This window comes from Leptinotarsa decemlineata, unplaced genomic scaffold (assembly GCF_025532065.1).
Source record: "Leptinotarsa decemlineata unplaced genomic scaffold, Ldec_3_MD MMD2_tig00000199_RagTag_RagTag, whole genome shotgun sequence".
Classification (NCBI taxonomy): domain Eukaryota; kingdom Metazoa; phylum Arthropoda; class Insecta; order Coleoptera; family Chrysomelidae; genus Leptinotarsa; species Leptinotarsa decemlineata.
In genome coordinates, this window is record NW_027412544.1 from 8,763,406 (window position 1) to 8,776,213 (window position 12,808).

The following is a 12,808-nucleotide window of genomic DNA, read 5'->3' on the forward strand; positions in this document are numbered from 1 at the left end:
AAAATTTGTTTTTCCGTTAACCAACTGTCGCCCCCCTACTGTTCTCAAAAGTCGAAACTTGCGCGAGCTAAGGACTAACGTGGTTTTACCTTTTAACGTGTGATTTCTAACACGGGTATCTACTCTTTTTTCAAAAAGTTTCCCTCAAAAAGTACCTCCATGAGAGGCAAGCATGGTTTTTTCTTATAACAGACTCGTTTTGACCAGACAAAACTGAGGCTAATTGGAAAACCCCAATATCGGTTTTCATCAACATTTATTTAATTCACTGCTCGAATTATTAACTATTATTTTATGTTAAGTTATCTTTTTTTGCAAAGGTATATTTCAAGACGTTATTGAAATTTTTCACTATAGGGTGTCCCTGGACTTCCTCTTTTCCTCTCGGGAATGTATAGATGGGGTCAAAATATCACCAGTACTTCATATAACTTTTTTTCCTAAAAGTCTTCTTAACCAAGTTACGGGCCCTCGAAGTTACAAAATGAAAAATGTTTTTCTTTGATAACTTTTCAAGTGAATATTCAAAATCATCCAAATTTTGATAATTGACTAAACAAATGAATTTCTTCGATGAGCTTTCATGCAGGAGTCAGTTGTTTTGCTACAAAGTCAGGAACGGACTACCCCCGATGGTCCACACCCCAAAACTTTGAAATGACAGATATTTTTCAATATTTTTCAACAAATTAAGGTTACTTGGAGAATTTTATGAATAAAATACTCGTGTGGAAAGTCGATCGGAGCAACGAGTCTTGATAAAAATGTAGTTTCACTCGACGACATCAAACCCGCTCGTCCACCATTATTTGAAATGAATAATTATCAAAGCAGAAATAATAATGATAACGTTAATTCAACAACATTTATAACAGGAAAATATGGTTCAGATGGTCACGCACAATCAAACTTAAATGAGGAGGAGCGCCATCATGCATAAACCACATATCTCTTCGGGTTTGCAATGGAACATGTTCCAAAAATTCATTCATATCGTTCTGAATGAACTCCAAATAACGTTCTCCATTCAATCGGTCCTGTAGAACGAATGGTCCTATAAGATGGTTTCCTATGATACCAGCCCAAACATTCACGTTGAATTTCCGTTGGTGTTTGGTTTGCAAATTCCAATGGGGATTTTCTTCGACCCATATATGGAGATTATGAGAGTTGATAACTCCATCTCTACTGAAACCTGCTTCATCAGTGAATAAAACTCGATTAATAAAAATCATATCCTCTCTTTGCCTATCCATGAACCAATTGGCATATTCCAGTCGTGCTGGAAAATCTTGAGGTGTCATGGCATGTACCTTCTGGATGTGAAATGGGTGGAGCAGTTGTTCCCTAATTATTCTATGAATAGTGGACTTGGATGTATGGAACTGTTCTGATAGATTTCTGATGCTCATTGAACGATCATCAGCGACGGCTTCCAAAATATTTTCCTCCAATACAACGGTACGTACAGTCCTAGGAGCGCCATCACCACCTTGTTTTGGCAAAACTGTACCTACAATAATATCGAAATAAAACAACGTGCTCAAATTAATTATCAATTATTACATACCTGTCTCCTTCAAGCTGCGATCGACACGCTCGAATGTTTCTCTTGACGGTACCTTTCGATTGGGAAAATGCTCGGAATACAGACGACGAGCTTCTGCAGCATTACAAAATGCTCGTCCATAAAATACATGCATATCTGCATATTCATTGAATGTAAACTGTTCGGTCATATCAAAAAAATTCAAAATATCCTATAGAATATTGACAATACAATGATAGTCATATGACAACGCACCACTCAACAAAACAAAATCGCATTCCAGTTTCTCATTTTTTATCAAAACTTTCTAAAAGGTTTTTTTGTCAACATCTGTGAAAGAAATGGAAAATAATTATTCCCTGGATATTTTTCACCTGATCATGTGCAGCCGTTTTTGTAGTTCATTCGTTTGCTTTTTATTAGTATAGTAAATATTTTTTCCGATGTGCGTTTTTTCAGCTAAATTTAGATTCGTGTTAAAGAATTTCTCCCATAAAATTATAATTATCAGTGAAACTCCTCAACAGTTTAGCTGTGAAGAAGAATTTTAAACATTCGAATGTTGAGTTTCATGAGATTCAGATAACTGATCAACACGAAACGTGATTATTCCACACGTATGATGTACATACAAAATATGGAATGAATTCGATATTTCATAGTAGAGTAGCTTGTTAGTTTAAAAACACCACGAATCTACAGAACTTGATATTTCTTTTGAAAAAATATCTGCTATCACAATTGTGACTTAAACTTCCATATAGGTACTGTACTTTTTGTTTACGACTTCATTTTAGCATACTTTGTATTATTCCTGTTATAAATGTTGTTGAATTAACGTTATCATTATTATTTCTGCTTTGATAATTATTCATTTCAAATAATGGTGGACGAGCGGTTTGATGTCGTCGAGTAGAACTACATTTTTATCAAGACTCGTTGCTCCGATCGACTTTCCACACGAGTACTTTTATTCATAAAATTCTCCAAGTAACCTTATTTTGTTGAAAAATATTGAAAAATATCTGTCATTTCAAAGTTTTGGGGTGTGGACCATCAGGGGTAGTCCGTTCCTGACTTTGTAGCAAAACAACTGACTCCTGCATGAAAGCTCATCGACGGAATTCATTTGTTTAGTCAATTACCAAAATTTGGATGACTTTGAATATTCACTTGAAAAGTTATCAAAGAAAAACATTTTTCATTTTGTAACTTCGAGGGCCCGTAACTTGTTTACGAAGACTTTTAGGAAAAAAAGTTATATGAAGTACTGGTGATATTTTGACCCCATCTATACATTCCCGAGAGGAAAAGAGGAAGTCCAGGGACACCCTGTATATCTCGAATGTTTTCCATATTTTGCATAATTCTAAAAAATACGAAAAAAAATGAAATACAGTGGCGACAATTTGAAAATCAATAATTTGAGGTTCACCCGAAAGTTCAAAAATGAAAGGCTGCGTGCAACAATAACCTTGTTAGAAAAAAAAATAGTTGTAATATTAACTTCAATAACAAATAAATATATTTATTCCACAATGTTAGAGAAACAATCGATGTACGATTCTGAATCTTTCATTATCAAACAGTCATTCATATTTTTTCTCGCCCACGTAGCACCTTCCCATTTGAATAGCTTACATACTTCTTGGAAATTATCTTGCAACATCGTCCATATTCACAGGTGCGGCTAACACCTTTTCTTCTTTCGCAGTGGCGGTATCAGCTCAGTCGGTAATATTTTTTTTTTCTAGAAAATTTTCTAATCCAAATCTTGTCTAAAATAAATAGGTATATTTCGAAATAGTGTACCTCATTGTATATTAGTAAACGACAATGTACAAGGTGTGAGTAAAAACTGTTAGGTCTATTCAGTGCAAAATGAAGGCAATACATAGTATATGAATAATACTGAAGGAAATCATTAGAAGGGAATGGTGGAAGGAAAAGGGAATCCTCATTGAGAAAAAGGTGAAAGGATAAAGATTTCATCCGAAGGTAGTAGAAGGAAAAGAGGAAATGTTTATGGAAAAGAATTGCCTCCAAAGCATTGATAAGAGTTTTTTATCCTCGCAAGAAATCCTTCCGAAAAAAAGGGAAGATGGGGTGTGCGTCAGCGCATTACGTTCCAGCGACCAGCCATTTCATTTGCATATAAAACAGTCGCTGATGGACATGACTTTAAATTGCCATTGTTTTTGTAAAATCTATTCTATGGCAACTGGGTGGGTTCTCTCTTGCTTTTACTTTTTCCTTCTTCTCCAGTTAGAAAAAGTGATTGAACTGTGCTTTACCGTTAATTAGATGTTGCCCCCTTACTACCGACAGTCCTTAGAAGGCGAAACTTGGATTAACGAGGTCTTACCTTTCAACGAAACATGATGTGAATCGAACATTTCACAGTTGGGATTGAACAAAAATTCACATAGCGCATGACTGAATTAGCAGAACGAATCACTCACGTAGTCAACCGGTTACCGTCCGACCGTTTGAGTTGTCTAGAGGCTCAATACATTGATCATTCGTCCTTTACTGCAAATCGTTGTAGTTTTTTCAATACTGGTATCGAGCGCAATTTCAAATGGTGCCATCAACCAGGGCTCTTTATTGTAGAGTTATTTGTGCTTTTCATGTATTTTTTCAAAAAGGGTTCCATTCTGATTGATACTGCCCAATAATATATAAGACATTCGAGTATAAGAACCCCTGTCATGAATTGCATTAAATATTACTGGGGTTTTATCCCAACACCAAACCGTTATTTTAACGACAAGAGGAAGATTGAACTGTTTAATCAGTTTAATCCTCCTCTCGAAAATGATCACTTGGTGATCGAAACACGTGTCGAGGTGTTAAAATAACGGTTTGGTGTTGGGATAAAACACCATAAATATTCATTACTACACCAAAGGTTCCACAGGTATGAGATGCATTAAAATTGAAAACATTATACTAATTGTTAACTTTAAATGTCCGATTCTTAGCACACGAACTGGTTCAAAACCAAACACGGTCAACTTGCTAACTGTTAATTCAACCCAATTTCCAAAATGAAACTATTTTGGTTATATTATTTCATGCTTGAAAGCCATCTGACTTGTCCATGCATATGTCTCCGGAAAAAAATAATTGTTTTTAAAATATGTTTTCGCGTTAATCAGCTGTCGCTCCCATACAAACGACAACTCTCAGAAGTTGAGAAACTTGTGCGAGCTAAGGACTAACGAGGTCTTACCTTTTAACGTGTGATTCCTAACACTGCAGCTTCAGGGCTTATTGCATTTTTATATTCATATATTCACTAATTCCAACTATCTTGTGCCCTATATATACTAGTTTGCACACGTCCTTTGTTGGAAATATGTCATATTCTTCCTACAAATTCTCTTGTTGAAAATTTCATAAGTAATACATGTCATTCACGTAGTATCTTATGAACTGTTAATGTGCATTGTGCTCTCAATAGCAATAAAGTCTGTTTTCGAAATAATATTCAATATCAGAAGGTTGTATTTTATTAACAACAGATTTAAGATATCTTCCAAGAAAGAATCTTAAAGAAGTTGAAGAAAATAATGAGGTAGAGCAACCACCAGTCCAAATATCAACTTTTTGTGGTTGCTGTGTTTGTCTTCAAGTTTTCCTCACTATAATAGAGACAATCTTGTTTATTCACATTACCATTTCGAAAAAACGAATATAGTCATCGCTAAAACATAAATCATATATATATATATATATATATATATATATATATATATATATATATATATATATATATATATATAATATACAAGATAAATAGATAAGTTCTTTCTGATCATTCTCATATTGATTTCAATTTAAGAGCCACCGGTAGACAGCTGTTTCAGCCTATTGGGCATCGTCAGTACCGGGCAGGCGGTCCTCGATTGAAGACAAAATGAGAAAAAAACCAAGAAAGTACTTGATAAAAATAGCTGCGTGAACGCAAGCGAAACATAAAAGTGGAACCACCCATTGGTGTGACACCCAAGTCAACTTGGGTGCCATTTATATACATATATATATATATATATATATATATATATATATATATATATATATATATATATATATATATATATATATATATATATATATATATATATAGAAACAGAAGTTAATATTGGACATAGCACTCATGAAAGTGGCAAACCATAGACACGTGTTTCGGGCTTTTGGCCCATCATCAGTATGTGAACACGAGATCTATCAACTGAAACCACAAATGTGCGGTTGGCTCCTGTTGGTGGCTCCGTGCATTTGTATTTCTATCTTTTGGTAACCAAGTGTTGCCCATCCTTACACTTGGCTGCACCATACTGATGATGGGCCAAAAGCCCGAAACACGTGTCTATGGTTTGCCACTTTCATGTCCAATATTAACTTCTGTTTCTATATCAAGACACTCAATAACTTTCATATTTATATATATATATATATATATATATATATATATATATATATATATATATATATATATATATATATATATATATATATATATATATATATGGTTTCATTCTCTTAAAACTCTTGAAGTATCTATATTTTTTTAGGGATGAATTTCATGTATTGAAGAGTTTTCAATCACCCATGTTTCACCCACGGTTTTAATAATGTTTTTATTAGATGCGTCAGAAACCTCAATATGAACTTCTTCATTTATTACTCGAAGGTTATATTTTTTCTATTTGTCTTCATAGCAGTTTCGGATTTGTAAAACATATTAGTACAAGTGAGTTGAATCAGAATTATGATTCTTCTTATTGAAAGAAAATGTCGCCATTCATAGTAGGGGAAGCCACGATGAAAATGGGGATTTAATCGAGCGTCATAGAGACATAATCGGTTGCAAAGCTCAGATAATAAGAAGAAAGCGGCTATAGATTTTTAAATATGTAAAAAAATACTGTTGCATGGACATACTCGAGGGCGTCAGATATTGATAGCATCAATGACCTACGTATTTTCAATAATGTTCGTATGTGAAAAGTGAAAAGTGAAAAGAAAAAAATCAATCGAACGCGTCAGATTTTCTAAGGGGGTGTTAAGTGCAACAAAAAAAAACTCTCATTTAATAATCTGACGATTTCGATCTGACGCAAACTTGCGACCATTATTATAATGTGCAAAAAAAATCGCCATTTTGAAATACTCAAGCGCGTCAGGTTAAGATATATATGGTTCATCTTTATGTTCTAGACGTGCTGTCCCATAATCTGACGATTATATAGAGGGATTCGCATAATCTGACAAAAAAAAATATTTTTTAAATTTTTTTTCAAATCATTGAACTTAAATAATTGAAAAGCTCAAGAAATAGCATGTAAATAAATAAGTGTATGTTTTTTAAGTAGAATACTTATATTTATAAAAAAATATTTTTTTTTCAATGGGAAAAAAATTAAATTTTTCATAATCAATGGATTAATCAATCATCATCTTCATCACGAACGAGTCTCTGTGATCAACTGTGACGGTGTCACAGAATTCAGAGTGGAGACGGAGTGAGAGGTAAATATAGGTATCACACAGCTTCACGCATTAAACTTTATCGACGAATTTTTGTTATTTCGGCTTGCGGAAATCGTCATATCATATATTTTTGTTATGCTTGAATTATTTCCTTCAAAATAAAAAAAACTTGCTACGCTCGAGAATGTCGAAGTGACGTTATTTTTTTACAACTTTGCTGCCCTCCCTTTTCTTTACGTCACTCTCAAATTATCAGATTACTGGAATATACACTTATTCTTTACTAATTCTTTATCCTTCACGGGCGGCCTTATATATATAGGGCTTATATATGGTGGAGGTACTTAACCGGGTACAAGGTATCCACCTGTATATTAATTTGCCGCGCTTTAGTAAATCCCGAAATCCCCGCTTGGGCTCCCCTATTATCATGTGCACCATCGAATATCTCCATATATAAAACTTGTGTCAATTTTTGAGAAAAATAAACCATATTTTATATACCTAACAGCAGAATTATTAGTTCATTATGAATTTTTGAAAATTATTCAGAACTCCAGAAGTTCGTCTACATTACCGAAAATTCTACAGGTACTAGTGAGGTTTTCTCTTATGTTTAAAATACGAAGTACTAAAAACACACTTTTCTGAATTTTCGATTTGAGTAATTTTCAATAGCTTTTCAAAACATAATTGACTATTCAAGTAACATTAAATTGTGAGATTTCCATTAGACAGTTTACAAAACCGCAACACGTGTTTCTAGTGGAAATCTCACATTAAAGTATTAGTTGCATAGATTATGGATTTCCATCAAGTATCGACCAATTCCATCGCATATAATTGACTATACAATTCTGCCCAATTTCAGGTCGACGTCTATTTCTTCAAAAAGCCGTGCCCACAGACAAGAACGTACAATTTTTCAAAAAAATTCATTCTGAACAACTTTTCCGAAGTAGTCATAGACCTATTCCTCAGCTCTGAGGAAAGATGTTTTTTTCGGCACCATTTTTTTTTCAAAAAAATTCAATTACAATTTTATAGAACTTTTTTGTTTTCTCGGAAAATTGTGTAAAATAGTTACACTTTTTCTGTAGCTTCAAAATTCAGGAAACAACAATGAATCTAGAAATATTTTTTTATTTTACATAAATCTGACATTGCAGGCAATATCGAAATTTTCATAACTATACTGCTTCTAGATGGAATGTGGCATATTTCTATAGGCAACGCCTTCGAAAAGTATTCGTCAGTTTTTTAAATTTAATTTTAAAAACATTTCATCTGATAAGGAGATAAGCGAAGGACAACTTCTATTCGGATCCAATATTATCACCAATACTAAAGTATTCTTAAACCTAAAAAAAACTACGTTTTTACATTTTTTACGGTAACCTCGTGAACAAAAACCTAATATATAAAAATGGATGTTTGTTGGTTGGTTGGTAAGTGATAAACTTCTACATCGCTCAGCCGATCGTGAAGAAACTTGACATGTTTAAGTAATTTTTCATAGAGAAGGTTTTTAGGCCATCAATTTTTCTGTCACTGGCCACTAGATGGCGCTGAAGAAGAATTTTTGAAAGCACTGTTCTATAACGCTGCACACGTCTAAGTTCGTCGATTCTTAGTCTGTCAAAACATTGGAACAGCAGCGATACAGCAACATAGTACTAGTCATTTATTAATATGTACTGCGCAAGCGATACGTCTTTTCGATAGAAACCCTAAATCAGAACTGCTAAAAGAGTTCGTAGTATTATCAAGGAATTATTATTCTCCTATTATCAATTTGTATTTACCTACACAGAAAAAAAAGATTTGTTGAATGAAATAAAATTCACTTCATTCAAAGAAATAAAAGTGTCATATATGCACGACAAAATATTTTGTTGATGCAAGTGAAAAGAATTCTTGACTCCTAACTATTTCTTCAAGCATATGTGCATTGTATCAAACAAATATTTCATTGAAACAATCGCATCCATTAGTTATTTCAATTCAAAGAAGAATTGAATTCAAGTAATATTTTGTCTAATTGATAGCGAGAATGATTTAGACTAATTCGAATATTCTATTGAACAAACAAAATTTAAAGATGGGTGAAATAGTGGATCTGATTGAAATAATCAAATGTATTTTCTTTTTGAGTAAAAGTTATGTTGAAGAAACATAGTTTATCTGCAGGATGATGGAGAACTTTGCTTGTTTTGATAATGGGAAAATTTTCACTAAAGTAATGATTTTGTTGAACAAATAATGAATAGTAGTTGAACGAACAATGTTTATACCTCATTGTGAGTATCTTTCTGATAGAGTAAAGCATTTCGAAAGTTCAAAATAAGTCTGAATAATGATGTACCAAATGAAATAAAGTTACAAATCAAAATCCTTCCCTCTTGTTTGAATTTGGTTATTGGATTCAATTAACCATATATTATACTAATCTGAGTACCAGCATCTCGTTGGTAGTAATTTTCAGTTCTACTGAAAATCACTTTTCTCTTCTCCAAAACTTCAATATGTTTTTTAAGTTTGTAGATAAAAAGCATTACGTATATTTTTAGTATATTGAGAAAATTACTTTTCGGCAGAATCAGAAATACTGAGTCAGTGATTGAATTTACATGAATCTCCAATCAAAATAGATCAAGTTATTGAATAATTGTGAGAATATATTATAGTTTGTCCAACAACCCGATTTCTCAATACATTAAATACACTTTGTATCATTTTCTCAACTGGATTATTGATCTACTTACGTATCACGATTTTTTAATCAGCTGCTGATGGGAGTCTTGCGGATAATATTTCATATTCAATACTGATTATGTCAATGCCATGGAAAATTGTTCAACGTGAGAATGAGCAAAATATAAATGAAAATCGAGAAATTTTAGTACCAAATTTATTCAAACAATTAATAAATTATAATAGACTTCTACAAATATTTAAATGAAAATATAAATTTTCCACAAATGGTTTATCCTAATATAAAACATTAACATATTTTATTATCTATTATTATTATTGGTGATATCTACTAAAAAACAATTAGAGTTGATTCCAAAACCTTTCACTGAAGTAATGATCTAAAATGAAAGAACAGAGATTAGTGATAGTCTACATTTTCGCAATAATACTATTGGATCAATTTCTACTAATTAGCTTAGATATTATCCCATAGAAATATAAAAATATAATTATTTTTTTTTGTACTCATCCAATTCAACAAAAGGTTGGATAATAGGAAAAAAATAATGACGTACTTCATCACAGAAAAATTTGATTACAAATATGACTGTGATGACAAAATTTACCTAGGTCTCCAATCATAACTTTCAGGCCTTCAAATCTATTAAATTTAAGAATTCTAGCATTAAATTACTTAGGTATAGACCTGAATAATAATAAGTATCTACAGCAAATCGCAAAAATATATAGTTATTTGAGAAAACTGAATGTTTTTAATTGTAATGGTATACATATTTATTATTAAAGTTATAAATGAAAGACATACCTCTGTTATATATGATTCTTAATTTATTCCATCAATTGCTTCCTTGATTGAATATTTTTCTATTGCCAATGGGGGAGTCATTTCTTTCATTTCTTCATCAGTGAGCCTTTTAGCTATGTCTAAGGTTACATTATTTTCTGTCTGAAAAGTATGTGTTTTTAGAATATTATTAGGAGATAAATAATATATGTATTTTTTTTACCTTTAAAAATGCCAATTAGGTCATTTAATCCCAAGTTATTAAAAAATTCCTCCATGTCTAAAAATAGAAGAGATTATATTGCATGTTTTGAGTTCGTGCAGTTTTGTTGAATGTCATCATTTCTGTAAATATGTTACAAATAACTTTCCTTTTTCGGTATTACTGATTTTAATAAAGTAATACAAGAGAAAACTGTGATTATTTCACAATGTTCTTTGAAAGAAAAATCTTAAAAAGAGGTTCCTTCAAGGATTCATTATATACTATCATGATGAAAATGAAATCATTGTTTACGGCACCATTCAGTTATTTATGATGTAAGAAATTTACAATTCAAAATAAAGGTACAGCTCTTCGCCGACATTGTATACCTACACCTATTTTTGTGGTAAACACATCAATTGTATTTACTCTGAAAATGTCCAATTCCTTCGTATGCAAAGATCAAAGGTCAAGTAGGTACCCAGTGTATGCATACCTACCTACCTCTAAATGATAATCATTTCACTCGACAACTTCTACTTTCTTAAAAACAGAATTCCTTATCAAATGTTCCTCCGAGATCTTGAACACTTCTGGTATTGAATATTTCGTATAATATTTTTAAGTCAAGGGGAAGCAAAATTAGCATTCTCATCATGATTTAAATATAGCTAGTCATTTGTGTGTTGGAAAGGCATTATAAATCACAATGAAAGTTCATATAGAAAATTACAGCAACCACCTTTGTCATGCAATTTTGAATATATTAATTAGTGCGTGAATGTGTAAAGAATATTTCTATGAACTTAAATGATATGCAAGTGAAAAAAGGATGAAAAGTTAGTCTCTGGACCTTATTATATTGTATATTAAGTGGACGTCCATGTTTGGTAATATTCATCAACAATAAGAATAAGTGATAATTCAAACTATTAGCGCGTTAACTTTCTGCTTTTCCTGGTATTGCTGATTTCTCACCATTACTATTTATAATAAAGCTGATTATTTGTAAATTAGAAATCTTACCCGAATTACTTTTGAAGTATGAGATAAAATAACGTAATATAATTACATAACAAATATTATTAGATATGAAATTGAATGGTTAAGTACTAGAAACAGGATAAAAAAAGCCAACAAAGTTTTCAACTCAAGTTTCAACTGTCATAAGAAACATAAAAATGATGTACATCGAATAATCCTTGATTGAAGTTTTTATATCATTTTTCTCTCAAAACGAAGCTCCATTATATTTATGAATTTCGAGAACATTACTGAAGTAGCAATTGAATTTCCTCCTCCCTGTATACATCATTGCACACCTAATAAGACGAAAGAGTTCGACACAGTTGTCTCAAAAATTGCAATGTGCCTTGATGATAAAATGTGAATAATCACTAGTTATCATGTATTTCTGTGAAAGAACCTCAGTTTGATCGATTTTTGAGGGAAGTATGTTGTGATTTCTATGCGTAACACTATAAAAATAGTCATTCTATCCTAAAATAAATGAGGTCATATACAAGTTCCATTAACTAAGGAAAAATCTACTGAATAACTGATTGGATAATTCACTTGTTTAACTATAAACCTTTGAAATTTTTAATGAAAATTCACTCAACACTTGAGGGTGTCTTGTATGCTTTACCATACCTCAGATTTGATGAACCATTATTTGACCGCATTGTAAATATTTTTAGTCATTGTATCATGATTATAATATAATAATAATAATGTATTGCACATATTAAATAAAATAATGTAACAGCCAGACAAAAGAAAAACATCATTATAAGTTGGACTTCTTATTTAGGGTTTAGGTTAGGTTAGGTCCAAAGTAAGTGGGTCTATTCGACCCTCCACTGCAACCCACAACGGTTTATTGTGGCTCACACCTATTCACACTCGACCAAATAAACCCAGCTTCTTAATGAAGCCGATCAGTTTGTATGGTGAGTGGTCAGATGGTAGGAGTACGGCTCTGCCAAACTCTAAAAACCTGATTCGTTCTCCAGCGGGACAGGCACAAAGTATGTGCTCTGCTGTTTCATCA

At 32.1% G+C, this 12,808-nt stretch overlaps 1 protein-coding gene and 1 long non-coding RNA gene across 2 annotated transcripts in view; one reads left to right on the forward strand and one right to left on the reverse strand.

Moving 5' to 3' along the window:
* Positions 1 to 12,808, forward strand: part of LOC111512665 (uncharacterized) — a 267,297-nt gene that overhangs the window by 188,427 nt on the left and 66,062 nt on the right. The window lies entirely within an intron of this gene.
* Positions 9,964 to 11,512, reverse strand: LOC141481410 (uncharacterized). Its single transcript, XR_012464945.1, has 3 exons — positions 10,774 to 11,512; positions 10,572 to 10,712; positions 9,964 to 10,143 (listed from the first exon to the last, which is right to left on the reverse strand). It is a non-coding gene; the product is annotated as an uncharacterized lncRNA (long non-coding RNA).